Genomic DNA, 23040 nt, shown 5'->3' on the forward strand with positions numbered 1-23040 from the left:
TCTACAAAGGTCTTCAGTCTTGTTTTCTTGGCTAGGATAGTTTCTCTCTGGTTTCTCATCTACGTTTCGGTTTTATCTAATCTCATTATCATTATTCATGTTTCTCTACGCCTTGTAAGTGTTCTTGTTCCCCGTCTTGTATCTATGGTTGACACAGCGCACTCGGAACGCCCTAGTTATTAGACGAAGAGAGTTGTTTCACCTCACTTGGGGTTATTTCCGTCAATAGTGCGATGCTTCAAGACCCATCAGTCTGAAGATTGTCTTCAATCTTATCCGGTGCCCTAATGATCCCCTCTGCTACTTCACCTTATTCACTAGAAATCCTTTCATTGCCCCTAGCTGTGTTCTAAGTTAGGAGTTGAGATCTTCCATACATTTCCTTCGTGATGATATATTCTCTTGGTTTCATTTCCTTGACTGGAGTCATTTCCTGCAATCAGGACACCAGGACATAAGATAATATGTGTCCTCCTCAAAGCTTCGAACTGTCCTTTTACTAATCCCAGTACAGTTCTTTTGTCGAAACCATTTTTGACTGCCCTTCTGTTTGACTGTTGTAAAACAGTATCTCCGTCGTCAACCACTTGAGGAAAATTCTCACAGACGACTGGAATACCAACACGTTTTCTTCATTTATGTCAGTCTGTATATGAAGCTAATGAGGAACGAAAATTCTCCCATTCAGAAATTTTTGCACATTTAAGACAGGAAAATATACATAGGATTTTCTTTTCGCTACTCAATGTCTTGAAGGCTTGAATGAAAGATACACAACTTTCAAGCGGCATCTGAAGAAACTGACCATTTCCTTTGGACCTGATTTTTCTCTTTAATTCACTTTTTCATCCTTCTATTGCGACTGCCGAAACTGTCAATGATTGTAAATCAAGTTCCCTCGAATAGTGCAGATAAAAATGAAAATGATCTATATTATTGATTTTGATACAAATATATGCAGCTAAAAGTATAACATTAAAGTTACCACTGGCAAGGTTGGTAACACTGATGGAATAGAGAGCCATTTATATAAGGGAAATGGAAGCTTTCAGTGCGCTGATGGCGAAGTAAATGGCAGTTTCATGCCGCACAACGAAGCACCTCATTCCGTCCCATCGTCTGTGCTTTCCATGGAAACGAGAAAGTAATCATGCATTAAAGGTGTATAATCAAAGAGTATGAAATGTGACAGTTTCTATTTTCCCATCCATAGAGAAACAAAGCATCACGATTCTGGGCTGAAGTGATATTTTCGTGAGTCACAAGCTTTTCCCATTACGTAGATGATTTGACAGGTTTTGTCCGTATGTGATTGTCAAGGTAAAATATATCGGTTTAACTAACTCCCTCTGAGGATCAGTGGTAGAGTGTCGGCCTCCGGATCCCAAGGTAGCGGGTTCAAACCCGGCAGAGGTGGTCGGATTTTTGAGGGGCGAAAAAAAGTACATTCGACACTCCATGTCGTACGATGTCGGCATGTAAAAGATCTCTGGTGACACATTTGGTGTTTACCCGACAAAATTAATTAAATCTCAGCCACAGACGCCCAAGAGAGTTTCGGTTTACTCGGTCTGCCATCTAGTGGGTCTAGAATAAAACGGAACGTTGAAATTGACGAGCAGACAGCCACATGGCGTCAAATCGAAATGTCTGCACACGGTAGCTGAAGCCATATTATTATTATTATTATTATTATTATTATTATTATTATTATTATTATTATTATTATTATTATTATTATTATTATCGGTTTAACTCTTCTTAGCCTACATTATTTGTAGTGTTGATAAGCTTCGCCAGAGTAACATGACTGTTATTTACAATTTGCACTGACACACATAGTTCTTATGGCGACGATGAGGTAGGAAAGGGCTAGGACTGGAAAGGAAGCATCCGTGACCTCAATCAAGTAACAGACCCAGGATTTGCCTGGTGTGAAAATGGTGAACCACTGAAAACAATCTTCAGGGCTGCCAACAGTGGAGTTCGAACCCACTATCTTCCGAATGCAACCTCACAGTTGCGCGACCTTAACAGCATGCCAAACTCGCTCGATTTAAAGGTAACTAACTTATACATTCGTAACATGAATCCGTGATTTATTTTAAACATAATATTAGCTGATATATTTTGACATCACTGGAGTTGCTCCGCTTTTCAGTTGTACTTAACGGAAACAAATTTCAAAATGTGTAATATATATATAATAAGAGTTTTGTCTGTACATTGCTCAGAATTTAAAAATAATGGTATTTCTGCATCGGTTGTGTCCACAGTAACAAGGAAATCCCCTTCTTACTTTTCCGTAATGTCTGTCTGTCTGTCTGTCTGTCTGTCTGTCTGTCTGTCTGTCTGTCTGTCTGTCTGTCTGTCTGTCTGTCTGTCTGTCTGTCTGTCTGTCTGTCTGTCTGTCTGTCTGTCTGTCTGTCTGTCTGTCTGTCTGTCTGCCTGCCTGCCTGTCTGTCTGTACACGCATCGCGAGGAAACGCTGAAGAGAATTTAATGAAAATCGGTATGTAAAATCGGAGAATATGCCACTACAATCTAGGCTATAACTTATTTTATTCACGCGGGAACGTATGGATTGTGAGCTACATGGGTTTTCTGACTTCCCTGTAAGCTCAGTTAGGCCATGTTCCTGGCGTAGCACAGATAATTTCAACTTCGTTGATGGAAATTAGAACATCATCAAAGCAATTACCAAGAAGGATCCGTGGTTTCGAGAATAAGAAAGAACAGCTGAAGTAAGATTGGTTGGTAGAAGTAAGATTCTACCAACCGGGCGAGTTGGCCGCGCGGTTAGAGGCGAGCGGCTGTTAGCTTGCATCCGGGAGATAGTAGGTTTAAATCCCGGTGTCGGCAGCCATGAAGATGGTTTTCCGTGTTTTATCATTTTTACACCTGGCAAATGCTGGGGCTGTACCTTAAATGAGGCCATGGCCGCTTCCTTCCAACTCCTAGACCTTTCCTATCCCATTGTCACCATAAGACATACCTGTGTGGGTGCGACGTAAAACCAATAGCAAAAAAAAAAAAGATTCTAACAAAACAAGGCTTTCATCGCGGTAGAATTCTAACGAGAAAAACTTCTATAGCAATTTTTTTAATGAAAGGTCTAAAGAAGAATGCAAATTATAAAAGTCTCGTTAATGGACAGTAAGTACCATTTTTTTTTTACTTTGGTTTGAAATTTTGTAATTTTCAGAACACTATGCGATTTATTCATACAGCATTAATTCAATCTAAGATAAACGTGAGCTAAATAAATTCGAAAGGGTAGTTTTATATAACGAGATATGTTTGACGAAGTTCCTTTCATTTTGAAAAGAATTCGAGGATTTTTCAGACATTTTGTATACTGTAGTTCACCATTTGATCAGTTTTAATTTCTATTAATTAATCGTTAACACCATAATTGTGAACTCATAACACGATGAATACGTGGAGAATTCATCGATGTGAATTATTAATGAATATTTTCATTCCAATTAGGGGCTGCCTGGCCGAGGCAGTAAAGGCTCCGGCTCGCTCGGAAGGACGTGGGTTCGAATCCCCGTCAGGAAGTCTTAAAATTTAAGAAACGAGATTTCCACTTCCGGAGGTGCATATGGCCCTGAGGTTCACTCAGCCTACACCAAAAATGAGTACCAGGTTACTTCCTGGGGGCAAAGGTGGCCTGGCGTAGAGCTAACCACTCTACCCCATCACGTGCCGAGGTTAACAATGGTGGAAGCCTTTACCTTCCACTCCTCCAAGGGTCTTCATGGCCTGTACGGAGGTGACTTTGCTTTGCTTGTTTATCATTCCAATTACATCAGAGGGACGTAGGAGACCAGAAGTCTCTCAGACCATTTACTAAAGGACGATAATGTGATAAAAATGCGATATACGAAAGAAGGACCAGAGATATAAAGAAGGAGACTCATTAATGTCAGGAGAGTGAAATAACCTCCAGGCCTGGAAACCCTACTATCACTAGTGTTACGGGAGAAGTAGGACTGACAAAATGAGGTCAGAAGGAGAGCAGTATGACAGAGGTATCGCCAGTACAACAGTTAACCATGAAGCCTGCACTCAACGAACAAGCTGTGTACCCTTGGAGGTACTAAATTTATACATCTCCATACTGCTTGTGGTGGTGATCATTATTTGAAAGGAACAACAACATTTACAATATTTACAATTGGTCTAAATTAGGGCTGTCGCCTAGGGGTAGATTATCTGTAAATACTTTACCTATATTTCCCTAAAATAATTTCAAGTTAGGTGGAAATTTATCGAATGTGTCCCCCCTTAAATCATTCCAATTACTAACTAGAGTTCCTATATACGAATATTTGCCCCGATTTATCCGCCGGAATTGCAGTTTTTCGCTTCATAGCACGATCTTTCTTACGTTTAAAAGCCCTACTGCCGAGCTGAGTGGCTCAGACGGTTGAGGCTCTGGCTTTTGAGCCCAAGTTGGCATTTAAAATGTCTACTGGTGAGTTGAGTAGCTCAGATGGTTCAGGTTCTGGCTTTTGAGCACAAGTTGGCGTTTAAAATGTCTACTGGTGAGCTGATTAACTCAGACGATTGAGGCTCTGGATTTTGAGCCCAAGTTGGTGTTTAAATAGTATACTGTTGAGCTAAGTGGTTCAGACGGATGAGGCTCTTTCTTTTGAGCCCAAGTTGGCGTTTAAAATCTCTACTGCCAAGCTGAGTGGCTCAGGCAGTTATGGCTCTAGCTTTTGAGCCCAAGTTAGCGTTTAAAAGCTCCACTGGTGGGCTGAGTGGCTTAGACGGTTGAAGCTCTGGCTTTTGAGCCCAAGTGGGCGTTTAAAAGCTCAACTGGCGAGCTGAATGGCTCAGACGGCTCAGGCTCTGGCTTTTGAGCCCAAGTTGGCGTTTAAAAGCTCTACTGCCGAAAAGTAGCTCAGACGGTTAAGGTTCTGGCTTTTGAGACCACGTTGGCGTTTAAAAGCTCTACTGCCAAGCCGAGTGGCTCAGACGGTTAAGGCTCTGATTTTTGAGCCCAAGTTGGCGTATAAAAGCTCTACTGCCAAGCGGAGTGGCTCAGATGGTTGAGGCGCTGGCTTTTGAGCCCAAGTTGGCGTTTAAAACTCTGCTGCCAAGCTGAGTGGCTCAGACGGTTGAGGCTCTGACTTTTGAGCCCAAGTTGGCATTTAAAATGTCTACTGGTGAGCTGAGTAGCTCAGACGGTACAGGTTCTTGCTTTTGAGCCCAGGTTGGCGTTTAAAAAGTCTACTGGCGAACTGAGTAGCTCAGACGATTGAGGCTCTGGATTTTGAGCCCAAGTTGGTGTTTAAAAAGTCTACTGTTGAGCTAAGCGGTTCAGACGGATGAGGCTCTGGAATTTGAGCCCGAGTTGGCATTTAAAACTCTACTGCCAAGCTGAGTGGCTCAGGCGGTTAAGGCTCTGGCTGTTGAGCCCAAGTTGGCAAGTTCGACTCTCCTTCCGTCGGGTGGTATTTGAAGGTGCTCGATACTTCAGCTCCGTGTCGGGACAAAATTTTAGTACTTTGGCGTCTCCCAAAACCTTGGAATTAGCTACTGGGACGTAAAACCAATAACATTACCCCTTAAAATTTCCACTCAAGCTTATTCATCTCATAACTTCTTTCCAATCCACCTGTATACTGACAGCCCGCATCATACCGCTTGGTCTAGTAGCTCATCTCCTCACTATCAAATTTTCACATCGCAAAGTTTTTAACATTTGCGTAACATTATTCTTTTGTCTGAAATTGCCCACAAAAATAGCGCTGCTTTCCTTTGGATGGTTTTACAGTTCTCGAATCATGTAATCCTGGCGGGGGTCTCATACACTGGAATCATAGTCTGAATGTCCAGAACAAATCGCTTTCCTTTGAATTTTTCCCAACTTTTGAATCAAGCCATGCTGGTGAGAATCCAATACATTGGAATCATTCTCTAATATCGGTCTTACCCGTGACTAATGCGCCCTCAACTTTACATGCTCACTACAGTCCATAAATATCCTCATAGCCATACGAAGCCAGCTGTAACCTTTATCTATAACCTCCTTAATATGATTATGCAAATGAAGGTATTTCCTTACATTAACAACTAGGTAGCCTACTTACAGAGATCCCTGTGTGATGATAATAATAATAATAATAATAATAATAATAATAATAATAATAATAATAATAATAGTAATAATAATAATAATCGTATGGCCTCAGCTACCGTGTGCAAGCATTTCAATTTGACGCCATCTCGCTGTCTGCTCGTCAATTTCGTCTTTCCGTTTTACTGTAGGCCCACTAGATGGCAGACCGTGTAAACTGAAACTCTGTTGGGCGTCTATTGCTGAGATTTAATGAATTTTGTTGGGTAAAGACCAAATGTCTTACCAGAGATCTTTTACATGCCGACATCGTACGACATGGAGTGTCGAATGTACCTTTTTCCGCCCTTCAAAAATCCGACTACCTCTGCCGGGTTTGAACCCGCTATCTTGGGATCCGGAGGCCGATACTCTACCACTGATCCACCCCATCAACAGTCAGACTCATTGGCTGAATGGTCAGCGTACTGGCCTTCTGTTCAGAGGGCCCCGGGTTCGATTTCCGGCGTGGTCATGGATTTTAACCTCAATTGATTAATTCCAATAGCTCAAGATCTGGGTGTTTGTGCTGTCCTCAACATCCTCGCAGCTCACACACCACACATAACACTATCCTCCCCCACAATAACACGTAGTTACCTACATGGCATATGCTACCACCCTCATCAGAGGGTCTGTCTTGCAAAAGCTGCACTCGGCTAGAAATAGCCACACGAAATTAAAAAAAAAGCATCAGTACAGTAATGAAAACTGAGAAGATACTTTCCTCTTCGTTAAAACTTCCAACCATCCTATCTGAACTGCAAGAAGGCATCTATAAGACATCCGGCACTTCAAATTATGAAGAGAGACCAGAAGTTTAGACAGGAATATGTTTGAATGCAAGCTGGTAGGAGTTATCGTCTAGCCAGCTCTTCCATAATGCAGCGAGAGTGACATAACTTCTAGGGGTTCTAACAGTATTGGCCCCTAATATTTAGGCGAATCTCACAGCAGAACTGTGGTCCGGGCGAGTATACCCGTTACTCTTCTCGGTACGTTCGCATTATAAGCTGGAAATGCCTAATCATCCCGTCTCTAATTATGAAGGTATCATCAAAGGAAGGGAAGGGAAGGGACGTACAGGGCGTCAAATTTAAAGAATCCCCAGACCTAGCAAACCCAATACCATTCGGATTCGAAAAGAATAGGCATTAGCTAAAATAGGTCGGACAGGAAAGATGAACTTGAGCAATCTGGCACAAGCCTGTGTAAGCAATGCTACATTCAGCTAAGGGAAGCGTGTTTACCAACCTAAACCCCCAAAACGAGAGTCCCTTGTCTCCTTTTCAGTAGTCTCTTACGACAGACAGGAAATACTCCGAAGGTATTCCACAGCCCCCACCCACAGGGGGTGATGAGGAATACGGTAGTCTAACCTCCCCTGCACATTGGAGCTGCCCTACACTCCCACTCGACATCTCCTCTTATCGATTTCGCAAGTTGGAGGCCACTTTGAAAACTTGCAGCCATGAGAGGAATTTTACACGTTTAAACCGTACAAGAATATTAATGATTAATAAATGCCTACCTTCCATTGCAGTCATGATGGGTTGTTAAAGGAGTAGTAAAAAGGACCGGGATGAATAGCTTGGGCGGTTCATCACTGGATTTCTGAGGTTCAATCCCAGCCCCGTTTGTTTGTACCTGCAAATGCTGAGATGTATCATCATGTCTGTAGATCTACCGATACGTAAATGAAATTAATCTGGGCAAAGTTCATCCACCTCGGTGTCTCTGAAAACCTTAACAGCAGTAGTGGGACTTGATAGCAAATTATTACAGCCGAGAGAATCATCACTCACGCAGTGCATGGACACAGCGCTAATCAATACCAGACCTCAGATACCGTCTATTAATTCCATTGTGTTGTGTACAGAGAGTGGTTGTGAAGGGAAATTTATTTATTTATTTATCCTTCGTACAGAACGGAGCTCTTTATAGACCTCAATTACAGTGTACCTACTCTTTTTGTTTAGGGCTCAAGGCAGTGGGGTCAAATTCCAACGAATATGGTTGTATAACTGTTAGCTTCTTCAGTCTGTGGAAACTAAGTCATGAATAAATTAAGGCTTCACGCTGCTCCTCAGCATATATTATAAATAATCCTGATAATATGTAGTGACAGTAAATTGCTCCATGTGTGCCCGAATACTTTTTTATGTTTACATTTAGGATTTACAATATCTGTTAATTACGTGTCAAGAGAATTTTTGTAAATTATTTTGAGATTTACTGATACTTTACGAAGTGATCTGTAGCATTAGAGTTATAGTTCGGTATTTAATTTAACTTTGGTTTTAGATTATTTGGTTTCATGTCCGATTCCTTGCCTAAATGGTCAGCGTTGAGGCCTTCGTTTCAAAGGGTCCCAAATTCTATTCCCGTCCGAGTTGGGGATTTTAATCATGTCTGATTAATTCTAATGATTCTGGGACTAGGTTTTTGTGTTTGTCCCAACACTCTCCTCTTCCCATTCAGACAACACACGACACTACCAACTACCCCACAAACACTCAATATTAATTATATCCATTCACAGAGTGTTAGCATCAGGAAGGGCATCCGGCCAAAAAACAGAGCCAATTTTACATGGGCGACACAGTTCGCATCAGCCACCTCACAGGCGTGCAAAAAGCGGTGGATGAAGATTATTTTGTTTGATGTGAATCTTTGTCGTTGTTGTAGCCCACTTACAAGCTGACTTATAACCCCGTTTATCATCATACCATTGCCTACTGTCCATCTCACATGGCACGTACCACTCATCCAGACAAATTATCGAAGTAGTATTACTGAAACAGCAATCAGAAATATCAGCAGTGATTTTAAGCCTCTAGATCGCATTAATATTACTTGGATGGATGAAGAGGAAACAGTAATTTCTACAGTGAGAACTGTCTTTGGCATACAACTGCGTCACTAACAAACCAGCAAGGCGGTGGCTTTTCATGTGTCACTTTATATAATGAAAGCTGCGTAATGATTTGTGGTGCTTTAGCATTATAATTACCATTCCAGGCTTATCATATTCCCCCCGGAGATGAGGTTAGGTGACCGCGGTGATGCAGTTTATTGCAGTACTGTTCCCAGTTACTTAGATCACTCTGCTTCATCCTGTACCGTGTAAACTCTAACCCCCCCAACCCCACCTTCGCCCGTACTCCTTGAACTATATTATTACTGGGAAATTTGGAAGCTATCGATCTCTCGAAGAAGGAATCAACAGACACTTAGCCTTGCGGTTACGCTTTCCTACAAGATAATTGGTTCTGTTGAATTAATAAACGTCATAAGTGTTCCTAATTTTTCTCCTTCGTCTTTGTCGCTTTCTAGTCCCAGACAGAGATCCATGATGGAATTGATGTAATCCTTGTTAGATCGCAAGAGTGTTCTTTTCGAACCGTGCCCATACATAATGTTACCGTGTTTTTGCGGTAGTTATGCGTGAAAGAAGGTGCGGGGTGGTGAACAGGTCTCAAGCTACGAAAGTAAAATTAATTTAAAATTTAACAAGGTTATATTTTCTTTTCAAAAGTAAGAAATAACAAGTACGGCAGGTACAGAGTAGCAAGGCAACAAAAGGCGCAATTACAGTATTTACAGTATTTGGGCTTCGAGCCCCGAATTCACACTTATAGGGCAATTAGCCCAACTTTACTCCAAAATAAGTTTTACCAGAGGGGCAGAAAACCCCATTCATGTTCAAGAGCACTTGCTCCAAATTACACAGAAAAGCCTCCTCGAGGCATACAACACTTAATTTTCAAGAAAGAGCCACAGACTCTCAAACCTTAAGCCTCTCAAAGGCCACACCAAACTCCACCTTCAAGTTGTCCTCTTAGGACATAGACACAGGGGTAACATACCCAACCTACTGAGGTCTATTAAATGAAAAAGGGTAATTACATGACCTCTAAAATAACAATTTGAGAGGAGGCGATCTGCACTCCTAATGTATTTGTTTCAAAACCTAATTTGGCTCTAGGCCACTAATACAAGGGCTAATCCCATACTACAGAGGTGACTTAAGAAGGAAACAATTTACATTACGTTGAAGAAGAATAGGTAGAGAAAAAAATAAGTTCACCTCAAAACAATATGAGTGCGAGCTCGAGAGGGTTAAGCACTCTCTATCCCAATATGTAGTTTAAAAGATAGAATAGATACAAGTTTCTTTACATTTTAAGGAAGGTTACATAATGGAAAAACTTCGGACCCGCCCCGAGAGTTAAACTCTGAGCTAGCAAAGAAAGAAGTTATTAATCGGCCATTACCTTGTTGTTGACCGCTGCCGACGAAAGAGGCGCTTCCCGCCCCCTGCTATGTACTTTACACACTGAAAGATGGAACAGAAGTGGCACAGAGACCCAAAAATCAGCAGTTTATATACTCTCGCGGAAAGTTCGAGGCGTTTTAGGGAAGAAAACACCCGCCCACAATCACTTTATTGGGTAGGATACAGCAACATATTCAAGTTGGGGGAAGATACATCAGATTGGTCAGAAATTAATAAAAGAAATTCGGGATTGGTTAAATACAAAACAAGGGGAAAGAGAGGGGTATACAGCCAACTTAAACAATGACTGAAAGAAATTTAACAAAGAACAAACTTATGAATTCAAAATTTCTCCAAAAAAACAGTTCTTTCACTCCGCACTAGGGTGCACTATTGCTGATCTTCAGTAGTGTCCTCTAGAAGAGAAAGTTCACACTTCTTACTACAAGCAAAACAAAAATACGTCGAAAATGACACAGTTCAAAAACTCCAAAATTTCCAGGTAGTGACATCTTCTGAGAAAGTAGAAAATTAATACCGTAGATAAAGTTCAGACTTCCTCCAGCAGAGGAGTTTCAATTGGCGCACATTTTAAATTAGCGGCGTGGAGGTGTACCGCCCGGTACACATAACCCACATACATAAGTTACGAGTTGAACATCTGATATTCCAACTTCGGCCAGCGCACTAGTGCATACACGGGGTAAGTTTCGCAGTGTCAGGAACATGAAACATCTATGCGAACCGCGATACAGGTAATTTTTCGATCATCCGCATTGTTAACTAAAGTAAAAGCCCACTTTAATCCGGACTTCGCTTAATCTAGATCCACCCAGCTCGATAGCTGCAGTCGCTTAAGTGCGGCCAGTATCCAGTGTTCAGGAGATAGTAGGTTCAAACCCCACTATCGGCAGCCTTAAGATGGTTTTCTGTGGTTTCCCATTTTCACACCAGGCAAATGCTGGTGATGTACCTTAATTAAGGCCACGGTCGCTTCCTTCCCACTCCTAGCCCTTCCCTGTCCCATCGTCGCCATAAGACCTATCTGTGTCAGTGCGACGTCAAGCAACTAGCAAAAGAAAAATAATAATCTAGATCCAAGGAAAAAACGCAGGAAGAAAATATATTTTTAGAAAATGCGGAATGGAGAGTTTTAAAAGTGAATGCTCTAAACATTCCGAGATTTCTCATTTTAAAAGTACTACTGGCAATGTTCGGTATTCAAATCTCACCACCTTATTTTTAATGTCTTGACTATCCAACTCACATATCACATTCCAATTTATCATTAACATATTTAATACAATAAACTGTTGTACAATTTTAAAGTCGAACATTAAAAGGGGGATCCCATGAACAAGATGACCTAATATGCAAAAACACCGTATGACAGTGATGCCGACAGTGGGGTTTGAACCTACTATCTCCCGGATGCAAGCTCAGATCTGTGCGCCCCTAACCGCACGGCCAACTCGCCCGGTGGTATATATTTGAGAATGTTTCACGGAATGACTGTAAAGTTAATTTAAAAAAATCACAGTTCAATCAAATGAATATACTCACAGTAGCGCGTTTCTGATAATACATGATGTTTGCTATGCCCGTTAGTTTAGGGAGATGGATTAAAAGATAATATTTCCTTATCCTGCAATGATAGGAATGTGTGTATGTGTGTGTTCTAACGTGGAAGCAGTCAGACACGATCCACTGGCCGTGATGATGTGTCGTTTCCGACCTTCATACGTGTTTGTTCATGACAAGGTTTGGAATTGAACCCGGGATTTTGGAATGCAATATAGTGATTACAGGTATACCAACAGCTCATCTACCCTGTTAGAAAAACATTCAAATGGTGATAAGGCTTTCCATCAATGGGACTTCAGTCGGTTAATGGCGATATCAGGCAGTAAATATCTGATGCCTTAACCACAACAGCTGTTAGGCCGGCTATGCTACAAATGTGTATTTCATTAATTGTAGTGTATTAAAGTAATTAAATACAGGGTGTTTCAGAAATATTGACATAAGGTGCTATTTCCTGGAAGCGATGAGTGAGTGGGGCTGGAGACTTCCCAGCCGGCTTCTCCCTATATTGTACTTTCACCTGATTCTTCCCCCAGGTCTTCTAGGAAAATTATAAAAAAAACGGTGAACATGAGTTTGCAATGGAACCGTATGAGAGATAATGGCGGAAGCTTTGCCACTGATCGGAATAATTACACTCGCGAATTGTTTGCGAATGGTTTTCTGTCGTTAACAATATCGCTAATTCTTCGTAGTACAGCCTGTAATTTATATATATTCTCTATTCTCGTCGAGTTAAAATGTAAATATTGTCCTTTGTGAGAAAACTGAGATTTGCATCCTATTTTTCAATAAACTTGTTTCTCACAAAACTACACAGCTCTTTATTTCAGTGTTCGTATTGTACAACATTCGGTCAAACGTTCGTAACTCGAACATCTATATCTAGAATTTTCGATTTCCCGAAGAATTTATCGTTTTCCCCATGGAATCTTCTACATTTTACATGTATAACTGGAGTTTTTTCTATAAATGGAAGTTCTATTTTAAGATTCTTCGATATCTCGAGGGTATTTCAAGCCCACATGTAAAATATGTTTCGAAGTTATGCATAAAATTACGCTCATGCGTAATCCATTACACCCTCATAAAATTAATTCCTGCATAAGAGACCTGTTCTTAAATGTTTTCCTGACAGAGAGTAAGCATTCTCTAAAATTTAGTGTGTTAGAATCTGTTGCTTGACAATTAGCATGCCATAGCGGCTCAAAATCCTACTTTAGGCTGCTAAACACTACTTGGCACAGTGTTACAAAGAGAACCCTCACAGTAAAACGACGAATTTATTTTCAGAGATATAGAATAATTATTCTAAAGTGAGAGTGTCCCTTATCAACGCGTAGTGAAATTGCTTTTATAAACACCAATTTTAATACAATAGTTCTGTCTGATTTTATATCTAGGCAAATATAGTGGCATTGGTGACAAGAATTTAGGAAGTAAATAAAGGGACAGCCGGTTCTTTTTAGCCGAAGTACTATGAGCGTTCTTTCTCCGTCGAATTTTTGACAACTCTAAGTATTTTCAAACACCGCAGGCACTTCGATGTCTCGAAGTTCAACTGTACTTGAACTTGGATGTCTGGAAGTTTAAATGTACTTGCAAACCACTATGTATTCGACTGTCTTTAATACTTTATATGGTAATTTATGTTTACCATGCCACATTCACATCTGACTGTATTCCACGCAGCTAACTAATTTTGTAAAAGTGGAGGTGCGGCTTCGAAATATGCTATATGTTTTTCAACAATTATCAACCTCATATAATACGAAAAAATGTAATTAGGTTAGGTTTTGGAGGAAACACAATTTTACCCAATACATTTTGCACAATAAAGTACACATTTTGATCATTTTCAAATTACACACACTAATTTAAAGTCTTGTAGAAATGAAACAGGTTGTTCGTCATTAAATTTGTTACTAGCGCATCTTTGTGGTTTTAATTAATGTAACATTACTTCATAAACATGTTCATCACGATATAACTAGTTTTGATGCAAACGTATTTACATCTAACTAGGAGAGGAAGTGTTAAAGTAAGCTATTTATGCAGCAGGGAAGGAACGCAATTAATTACGTAATTTGGTGCCAGCACATTTTCCAGAAAGTTTACGCAACTCAGCTCATACAAGTTCCCTTGTTTCCTTGCCGTAGTAATATTTAGACGGCAGCAGTTGAGAACAAAAAAAAAGTTAATATAGGTGTGTATAAGAGAACTTTAAAAATAGGATGAACTTGCGTTAAAGCAGGTAAACCATAATATTCCATAATTAGATTTTAACTTATTCGTTTAAAAAAAATAAGTTTGTTACATCTATATAAAGAGCTGAAATTTTTGTAAACTCATCAGTTCTCCTGCAGAGAACATAATTAAATAGGTACCTGATATCATTTAGACAGTAGGACGTATGTGACATTACTCAGGGTACCATCGTACTCTTGATAATGTACGAACTGAATCACCAGCCTATAACTTAGCATCGATCACCCATTGTAGAAGAAAGCTGTGCAATATATATATATATCGAAACAGTAAGTTTGATGATGGTGGTGGGTTGAGACGTTTTCTATATTTGTTTTTAATAAATCATAATTAACGTAAGCTACAATTACGAGTTGGCTACACAACACGGGGCATGTGACTGTAAACTTGCTTTCGGATACTGGCGCGTTCGAATGCCACAGTAGATAGCGCTGACGGTGGTGTTCCGTGGTTTCCCATTTCCTAATCCGGTAAATGCTGAGGATGAACCTTTATTATGTTACGGTCACATATTCACTAGCTCTTTGTTATCCCACCATCATACGAAGACCTGCCTGAGCCACTACTATGTAAAAACGGTGGTGATGATTATTACTTCAAGAGAAAGCACAACTGGGCAAGCTTTTCTATTAACACTAATCAGTTGGTCCCGGATATTTATGGCCTAAAGATGTTAGAAATATGCAATCATTTATTATCTAAAAGGTATTAAAGTGTGTCAATACATATGTCTTAAATATTTATTGGTAACATTTTCGAAATTTTCAACATCGTGCTGCTGTTTGAATTAACATTATATTGAAAATATACAGTACTTTTAGAGTCTATCAAATTCAGTAACAGATTAATCTTCTATTTTCTCACAACTTTCCTTTTAAGAAGAAAAAAGACCATTGAACATCGCAGAATGTTAATGGGGCATATTTGAAATGCGTCAAATAATTAGCGTTCAAGAGGCTCACCTATCTGTCGCTTTCTTCGCATCTATCTGTTTCTGTACAGCTTACCTTCCTAATTCTAATAAATATATATTTTTAAGAAAGACTATGGTATATTCAGGCTGAAATTTAAAGTAGAACTCGTTACAGGTCAAATGTATATATTAAAATAATTTACTAAAAACAGATTTGGCAAATCCATCCGTCCGTTTTACGGGACCGATTTTCTTCGTATTCGTTTTAATCTCTCCAAAATTACCTACCGGTGAATCACGAGATAATGATAGGTCTGTGTGTTCAGTCTACTTCAAGTAATGAAAGCATTTAAACATTATATGATCGCTCCAGTAATTGCAGGTGAATGCTTACCCCCAACCCGCAATATATTCTGTACTTAGCAGGTTCCTAAGCGACTAAAACTTTCTTAAATATTCTGATATATGTGATTTTCATCCTTAATATTATCACTGCATGCAGTCATTTTTGATTACTACCTGTCAAGCCAGAGAATATGCGCTTCCTCTGATCATGGGAGAATATTATTCTGTGCGATAGACTTAGACTCCACAGCTTCTAAATATACTCAAGAGATGGCAGAACTTTCCTAATAAATTACATGCTGCTAATAGAAAACATAGATGTTAGCACAGACGGGAAGTTATAAAGTCAACTAGCCCTCTCCATGACTATTACCAATAGTGAAGGGTAGGGAAAACCTCTTGATAAAGTGGATGTCTACTTATCCGAACCAGAATTCAGTCGCGGCAAATTTCTGAAATGTTTAGATCCAGATACGCTCGAATGGTCGAAGCACAGAGAATATTGTATGGAAAGGAGTGTTATAAACTAAATTACCGGTATTAAACGTTCATAAACTATTGGAAGGCAGGGAAAAATATGACTGGCAGGCATATCAAGATGACCTATTTATAACTAAAGCTTTGGAGCAGCGCGGATCCTCCAGTTTTAAATTAAAGGTTAAAGTTGGTACCCCTCATTTGTTGTTTTCTACTGTGCCAACAGTACCAAAGAATAGCAACGGTACCAATTATCTACAGTCACATTGCGACCACTGCCCGATTATGGTTGAAACAGCCTTTCTATCACACTTTTCAAAGAACTGCAAACAGAGTAGAGTCCTGCTGGTTGCTTACCATCATACACCCCCCTGTTTACAGTGTAGTAGGTTCTTTCACAAGCCAGTGCAAATACCTTTTAACCATATTTTGAGGGCTAACTCCTAATATACTCTCTGAAACCACATTGTCAGAGAAATAGTTCCAGTATTTTGTCGACAGTGCAGTATTTACTATTATATAATTAAACTGGCAATTTCACATGAATTTCTTGAAACTTTCTCGGATTGGCGAAAGTTTATCACGTGCTTTTCGTTGCTCTCTTTTATTTATATAGCCATATACAACAGGTCGCAGTAAACGCTTGAGAGCCATACAATTTCTAAAGAATTCGACGTCAGTGCTATCTGATACCTAAAGGTCTTCCAAATTCAGGTCGGAAGCTTCCGAAATTCCTAACATGCATACAAGGCCAAAGACTGTATTAATTTATGCATTCGTAATGTTCACAGCGCATCTTTCGAGTGAATAATGATCTCCACTTTTTCTGAATCACTATGTTTGTAAATTTGTTTTTGTTACTCACAATATCGTCAGTGAAAAATAGTATCCACAGATACAGCGGCGTGTATGCTTCAAATGCTAGTCTCCTTAATTGAGATAAGTGGGTTTTTATTATTTTGCGATCAAGGGTCCTAACATATTTGGGGGGTGCGTGAAAGTTCCAGTGTTTTCACCCATCTCCTCCAGTATACATGGGTTGGTTCACGGCGTTTTCTTCTTCAGCAATTTCAACTTCTTCTGTAATTCAGCGATAGAAATTTCGTAACGGGAATCATGACCACTGTCTTCCAACACATCGGAGTCATCAACATCATTTACTCCATCAATTGGCGTCTCCTCTGTCACTTTAGCAAATAACTGCATTCGAAATGAGCGTTCCCTAAGCTTTAAAGACCCAGGGTCAAATTTAGACATGTTTGAAAACATGTTTGTGCTTAATGGGCTGTTAGATCATAACATGTGGAGAGAAATGTAGAAAAGTATATTTTATGTGGGGGGGGGGACTTTTGGCCATGGTGGCCTTTGGAGATTCCATGGGAGGAGATTTTGTCATTAACTTAATTTAATTTCTGTTCACTTTGATCTTATGGGGGAAAATACGAAATACCTGAAAATATCCACATTTCTACCCTTCAGACAAGCAGCACAATGTTGAAAAGATGTAGGGGTATGACGTACGAATTTTAAGTAAATAACATATTATGAGAATGTATCCTTTATTTACTCCTAAAGAAATAATATGTTAAATGTAAATTCACTATATCCAGTCGATTAGATTAGCAGTTTGCCTTTTCTACCACTACGAGAGATAATGTGAATCAATGCAGAGTTTCATTTAAGCCCTTATGACTACATTCGCTGTGGACATTTTCTAATATCAAAAAGCCTGAGGGTATTGAAGCAAGGAACACATTACATAAAGAATTATGAAACTAAAAATAAGTTCATTTGGCTAGAATTTGAATTAAAAATAAAACAAGTAAAGAAACAAGCAATTTTAGGCTTTATTTTCTGAACTGCATTTAGGGCGGAAGTAATTTTCGGAATTTGTGTTTAGTTTTATAGATCTAACCAAGACTAAAAATTTGAAACCCTTCCGGCCACTTTATCCTTTAAATTCCAGCACAATTGAGGAAAAAGCTTAATTTTAAATTTTTCGTACTATGGGACTCCTACTTTGTCTGATAAGAAATGGTTTTCAACAATTAAACTGTAATATTTTGAAGAGGGTTTCTAGGGTTATTTTTGGTTATGTCATATATGATACGTCCGGAACTATCGGCCTCCAAACTTTTGACATTTACACCGTGCAGCTACCTCCACCTTGCAATAGAAGCACACACAACAATTATAAACATACATTCAGAATGTACCATATACCGAGAGGTCATCACAAGTTACACTAATTGTCTGAGCCAGAAAAAGATAAAACGCATGAGGCTGTTTGCATTTAGCATTTCCTCACGTTCTACACTGTTTTCGTTCTCAATGTCAACGCAGAACGTCAGAACGCACTACACTTCTGAAATATTTACGAAGAGAGTATACATGTTTGCAGAAGGACCTAGATAATCCTTAACATAAGAGATCGAACCCAGATGGAAACTACGGCTGGCTGAGAAACGCGTGGGATAACACACTGACGAATGATCCGGGCGTTTACGCTGATGACGTGATTGTCGCTAGGCTAAAACTTCAGACCAACATAAGGCAACAGTTCGAAAATATGGCACTGAGAGGGACAACCCACAACCACTATCCCATAACATCACACATTAGTAATTATTTAGAGCCTGTATGAAAAAAATTCTTATGACCTCTCACATCACCAAATCTTTATTAACGTACTGTTTTATCCATTCATTTCATTCAATCGTACTTAACAGGGATTTTCACATTACTATTTTGAACCTCAGGAGCTTGAGTGTGCATGTTAGAGGCCTGCATAAACTCATTCAGACTAGGTTCGTTATCGATCGGTCAACCGTTTTAGTCGGCCAAATGTTGCAAAGGCTGAGCTGGGAAGACTTTGGGGAAAGGGGACGAGCTGCTCGAATAAATACTGTAGTATGTTATGAGCTATCAGTGGAGAGAAGACATTAGTAGACGAATAAATTTGAATGATGTTTCTAAAAGTAGGAAAGATAAAAATATGAAGATAAATTTGGAATTCAACAGAAAAAATTGGGAAAAATTTTCGTTCATAGGAAGAGGATTTAAGGATTAGAATAATTTACGAAGGAAGTTTCCAAATTGTTTGAAATTATTTAAGAAAATACTAGGTAAACATCAGACAGGGTATCTGCGTTGTAGGCGAGGTTTACTGTGTTATTACCACCTTATATATTACGATTCCGTTATGAGGATATCTGATGCTTAGGGAAATTCACGTCTTCATTAAGGAGACTTAGCCGATTACAAAATGAAAACAAAAAAAGGACATGACTAAAGGAAGGGTTTGAACGTTCTCTGCTCTGAAATGTAACCTATCGATCTCATATAACTCTTCGCAGCCACGTGAAACTTCCAGCCTCATACATTATATATATTCAGTCACTCGATTGCTGAAAATGTTGCTTTGAAAACTTGTTTGTCTGTTAAAGCCTCACGTTCCAGTTTTTAATATGTATACGTTTTGGGGCTGAGGGTCTGGCCCATATTAACGACATCAGGTTTATCGTCAGTTTTGCGACGACAGATAAACGACCCCGTGGTAACCAAGCAACCAGTGTTCCTCATCAGCTACCGTGTGCCAGAACTCTGCCTTCTTTTCAAAACACGTACAAATGGCGCTGTGTTTTAAACGAGTTTGCGCTGTCTTTGATTGATGTTTCATCTAGGTTACAACAAAACCCCTTACACACGGTAACGCCACGGAAGGTAGCAGCATTATTCTCATAATACGTATCTAGCGAATAATTATGGTCATAACATTGTGGCGCTAAATCGACGACCATATTGCTGGACGTACATCATGATAGGGGGGCTATCTTATGAGATGGCGTGGGAATGTTGTGTGCTGGATCAGCTGACATATTGCTAGACGTACATCATGATGGGAGGGATCTTGTGACAAGGCATGGGAATGTTGTGTGTTGGATCAGCTGACACATAGCTGGACGTACATCATGATATGAGGGGCTATCTTGTGACATGTCATGGGAATGTTGTGTGTTGGATCAGCTGACATATTGCTGGACGTACATCATGATAGGAGGGGATAGCTTGTGACATGGCATGGGAATGTTGTGTGCTGGATCAGCTGACATATTGCTAGACGTACATCATGATGGGAGGGATCTTGTGACAAGGCATGGGAATGTTGTGTGTTGGATCAGCTGACACATAGCTGGACGTACATCATGATATGAGGGGCTATCTTGTGACATGTCATGGGAATGTTGTGTGTTGGATCAGCTGACATATTGCTGGACGTACATCATGATAGGAGGGGCTATCTTGTGACCTGGCATGGGAATGTTGTGTGTTGGATCAGCTGACATATTGCTGGACGTACACCATGATATGAGGGGCTATCTTGTGACATGGCATGGGAATGTTGTGTTCTGGATCAGCTGACATATAGCTGGAAGTACATCATGATATGAGGGGTTAGCTTGTGACATGGCATGGGAATGTTGTGTGCTGGAACAGCTGACATATTGCTAGACGTACATCATGATATGAGCGGCTATCTTGTGAGATGGCGTGGGAATGTTGTGTGCTGGATCAGCTGACATATTGCTAGACGTACATCATGATGGGAGGGATCTTGTCACAAGGCATGGGAATGTTGTGTGTTGGATCAGCTGACACATAGCTGGACGTACATCATGATATGAGGGGCTATCTTGTGACATGGCATGGGAATGTTGTGTGTTGGATCAGCTGACATATTGCTGGACGTACATCATGATAGGAGGGGATAGCTTGTGACATGGCATGGGAATGTTGTGTGTTGGATCAGCTGACATATTGCTAGACGTACATCAAGATAGGAGGGGTTATCTTGTAACATGGCATGGAAAATATTGTTTGTTGGATCAGCTGACATATTGCTGGAAGTACATCATGATATGATGGGTTATCTTGTGACATGCCATGGTAATGTTGTGTGCTGGATCAGCTGACATATTGTTGGACGTAGGTCATGATAGGTGGGCTATCTTGTGACAGGGCATGGGAATGTTGTGTGTTATATCAGCTGACATATTGCTGGACGTAGGTCATGATATTTGGGGCTATCTCTTGACATGGCATGGGAATGTTGTGCGCTGGATCAGCTGACATATTGCTGAACGAACATCATGATATGAGGGGCTATCTCTTGACATGGCATGGGAATGTTGTGTGTTGGATCAGCTGACATATTGCTGGACGAACATCATGATATGAGGGGCTATCTCTTGACATGGCATGGGAATGTTGTGTGTTGGATCAGCTGACATATTGCTGGACGTACATCATGATATGAGGGGCTATCTTGTGACATGGCATGGGAATGTTATGTTCTGGATCAGCTGACATATAGCTGGACGTACATCATGATATGAGGGAGTTATCATGTGACATGGCATGGGAATGTTTTGTGCTGGAACAGCTGACATATTGCTAGACGTACATCATGATAGGTGGGCTATCTTGTGACATGGCATGGGAATGTTGTGTGCTGGATAAGCTGACATATTCTTGGACGTAGGTCATGATAGGAGGGGCTATCTTGTGACGTGGCATGGGGATATTATATGCTGGATCAGCTGACATATTGCTGGACGTAGGTCATGATAGGTGGGACTATCTCTTGACATGGCATGGGAATGTTGTGCGCTGGATCAGCTGACATATTGCTGGACGTAGGCCTTGATAGGAGGGGCTATCTTGTCACAGGGCATGGGAATGTTGTGTTCTGGATCAGCTGACATATTGCTGGACGTAGACCATGGTGCTAGATAATTCTTTCCATTTATCTGAACCCTTTATCTCGCCCGTGGGTGGAGTGTACCCGTGGATGCCGTAAGAGGCTACTAAGAGGCGAACAAATAAAGTTACCCTGTTGGTTGGAGCGGTAGAATAACACCCACAGTATCCACTGCCTGTCGTAAGAGGCGTCTGAAAGTGGCACCAGGTGCCCTGAACTTGGGAGATTGTGAATTGGCGACCACGGGGCCCTTAGCAGGGTCTTGGCATTGCTTCCACTTACATGTGGCAAGCTGCTCACTTTCGTCTATCCCATCCGACCTCACTTGGTCAGCTCTCATTCTTTTCCAACCCTGAAGGTTTTGGAGCATTCGCTCACTAGGGAATCTTACATTTTGACGCCCTTCGTGGCCCTTGTCTCTTGCTTTGGTCCATAACTTCATTTTTTGAAGTGTCGCATCCCTTCCATCTTTTCTGTCTCATTTATTATTGTTGCCTAGTTGTATTTCCTCTTGAAAAAATAATCACCACCAGCGAACAAACAAAGAATCTCTACTCACTCTTTCGTCTTATAAGCCGTAAAACTTACCCATGATTCTATGCTTCCCCGTATTGAAGATAAATTTCCATTTATCTTTCAAGCCTTCATTAAACGCTTGAACAACAACGAGCACATGTCGTATGTTAGGACGTGTGGCATATACCATTGGCATGCCATAATTTGAAAAAAAGCGTCATTGCATCAATTGTGATGTGACGATTATTTTAGAAATGATGGTGAGTAGGCATATTTTTATTGGTCCTAACCACCCTCGTCATCTATGACACCACATCCGGAATTTTTTTCTCAAAAGGAAATGGTCTCTTTGATCAATCAGTTATGCAATTCTCTTGCGACTGCTAGAGGGGCGGGTGTAGTTTGAACAGTACAGAAACTTTTCCTAAAAATTGTTAAAAGAATTGACTGTGTATTATGTACTGGGGCGCAGTGTTTATAACGTGCGCTCCTCTTATTGGTTCTGTGCAATTCTTACTTTTACTTTTACATAAGGCTTTGTGTATATCCAATTGTTGTATGATGTTCCGTGACACGGCTAAGAAATATTTAACTCCTAGTAGGTTGCATTTGTTTGAAAAAATAGACGGAGATGATTTAATTGGTACATGTGCAAGAATTTCGATAATCAAATTCGCAATCGTACATTCTTTCCTATACACGGAAAAGAATAGAATCGTTGCCCCTCTTAGTAGCATCTTACAACATGCAGCGGTACAGATAAT

Source organism: Anabrus simplex, chromosome 7, assembly GCF_040414725.1.
Source record: "Anabrus simplex isolate iqAnaSimp1 chromosome 7, ASM4041472v1, whole genome shotgun sequence".
NCBI classification, from domain to species: domain Eukaryota; kingdom Metazoa; phylum Arthropoda; class Insecta; order Orthoptera; family Tettigoniidae; genus Anabrus; species Anabrus simplex.